Here is a 2,572-nt window from a genome sequence, read left to right as displayed (position 1 = left end):
TACTAGACTAGGTAATTTAGTTTCGCGTTGAAAGCAAGTCCTGAAGAAGTTTCCGAAGTTGAAAGTTTTTCCCAAAAGATTTTTTTTACTGGGGGCATTGATGGCACTCAATTTTTAAAAATGAAATTCTTTTTTATTACGGTTGATACCCCTATTATTTTTTTTTACATCTAGTAATTTTTAATTATATTTGGGTTTTAAAAAATCAGATGAAATAAATTCCAAATCCGTATGATTTTTTTTGAAAAATACATTTTTGGTACCCTTTCGAAATTCTGCTACTTTAACTTCGTTTAGCAATGGCATTGTTTCATCTGCTTTTTTCTTTTGCCTTGCCCCTTCTTTAAATTCATAAAAGTCTTCATAAGACATAAGCAGTGTTTTGTTTTTTCTTGATGTTTTAAGAATAAGTTCATTTAATTCATTCAAGTCGTAAACGTTAGCTCTCTTCTTTAAAGCTTTCCCATTTGGCCGTGAACAGCATCGGCCTTCATATAAGAATGACCTGCTTCAAAATATTTAACTGTTATGCATTTTGGTCCCCAGTTAGAATTTACAATAGATACGAATACAGCATAAAGCCTCCAATTTTTATTTTGGGCACTACAGTTGTCGCACCAAAATAAGTAGTTCTACATCAGCAGAGGCTCTTTGCATTACTGCAAGGTAAGTCGATGCCACATCCTCTGCTAATCTACCACTAATGGCTTCATGCCACAAAACACAAATATTTTCCCCATTGTTTAGCAGCGAAGCAAATGTTTCGTTGAACACAACTAACTTTCTGGCAAAAACAGACGACTTTAGAGACATTTTTGGTAAAAGGAGAACTTTTTGTATGTCCACACTATAAACTCAAAATGAATTTGGATATCTTTTTTTGTCCCTGTCATCTTCGTAAGCCTTTCTTGCTTCAACATACAATAAATGATGTTTGTCAAAATCGGTACATGTAGTGCAAGATTCTCTTGATTCTTTACAGATTTTTTCTTGTTCTTTATGTAATATACAATCACTACATTCGTCTTGATTGGGTTGCTCAAGCCCGATGTTTAACAAATTAAACTCATGTCGATATTTTTCATACGAGACCTTTTCATGATGTTCACAAAAGTCTTTCCACATAGATGTTACATTTAAATCCGAAGGTAGATATCTTCTATTAGGAGCATGGGAGAACTTGTAATGGGAAACTTGTGGATTGTAAGACTCTGTATATGTTGCTTAAATAGTTCTCCATCTTTCTTATTTGAAGGCGTTGACTTTCCACGTTTATCAGTAAAAATATCAAGCCCTTTTGATACATTTTGTTTCCTCTTAAATTCAGTTATCATGCCGTCAGTGTTTAATCCATGTGCATGCAAAAACATAAGTTTGCATACTTGAACTTTTGTCCCATCAGATTTGTCCATAGTATAAGAAAGTGAGCACTGCCTTTTATTATTAATATCAGTTTTCCTCTGCTTAATTGTTTTAAATTCTATGTGTGCATTAAAATATTGACGCCTCTCTCCAAAAGTAGTTCTTGCTCTTTTCTTCTTTTGAGATTTTTTTTGTATTATTGGAGAGTTCTCGTTATTACCTTCATGACTTTCCGTACCAACGTCTGAATCTGCAATAAAGTTAAGTTTTACAAAACATTCTATAAAAAAAATACTAATAACGCACCAAAATGGGAAGGTACATACAATCATGGAATTTTCTCTTTCTTTTTATTCGTAAAGTTTCATCATCAGGTGTATAGTTCGGATATAGATCTGAATCATTAGCAGGACTTTTAACTAAAGAACCTGAAAAATATTTTACTATTTAATAAAATACTAGCTTAAGAAATTGTAATGTAAATTTACTTTCATCATAATCCATCACCATTTTTGGAATCACCTTCTTGCGCTGATATGTTATGGTCATCTGATGTTAGTATTGTATTTTCTACAATGGTCTCGATATTGGTCATTACCTCATCGCCTATTTTATAGTCAGATATACAATAATGTTTAAAAGTAAAAAATTTACCTTCATTTTTACCGTTACAGACTGGTTGCAGTTCGGTATAAATCTTCGAATCATCTTGATTTTGGAAAACATTGGTAGGTTCACATGGATGTTTATCTCTCGCTGAATATCCATCCAGGTTATTAGGCTCTGATACTGATGCATTATTATGAGAACTAAAATAATTTTTTAATACACCGAGACATATTTTCAGTTTTTACAACGTATTTACCTTTCTGTTTCCAAAATTGAGTTGAACAGAATATGTAAAATTATTTTCATATAAACCTGGATCATTTCTCTTGTTTGTGTCCAAAACATCAAATTTTTTCGAGCATTTTTCACTTGCTTTAGAGCTAAAATGATTTGTCTGTCGAATCAAAAATATAAATATTTTGTATATACTCGTAGATACTTACGCATCGCTAATATTGCTGTTGTTAGCATCCGAACTTGAAGCTTTCTACGTTAAATTCTTGATAACTTTAAAAGAAATAAAAAAATATTAAAAAAAAACTTTTATTTGGCGTGTACTGAAACGTTAAAAATAATAGGTATTTTCTCTTTTTTTACAACA

The 2,572-nt window shown here is 31.6% G+C and overlaps 1 long non-coding RNA gene across 1 annotated transcript; it reads right to left on the bottom strand.

The window, feature by feature from the left end:
• Positions 1-226: 226 nt before the first annotated feature.
• On the bottom strand, positions 227-1,946 carry LOC126739068 (uncharacterized). The gene is made up of 2 exons (XR_007661535.1): positions 1,851-1,946; positions 227-1,790 (listed from the first exon to the last, which is right to left on the bottom strand). It is a non-coding gene; the product is annotated as an uncharacterized LOC126739068 (long non-coding RNA).
• Positions 1,947-2,572: the final 626 nt, after the last annotated feature.

Source organism: Anthonomus grandis, chromosome 8, assembly GCF_022605725.1.
Source record: "Anthonomus grandis grandis chromosome 8, icAntGran1.3, whole genome shotgun sequence".
Classification (NCBI taxonomy): Eukaryota; Metazoa; Arthropoda; class Insecta; order Coleoptera; family Curculionidae; genus Anthonomus; species Anthonomus grandis.
The sequence above is the reverse complement of the archived record's forward strand: the minus strand, read 5'-3'. Positions and strand labels throughout refer to the sequence as shown.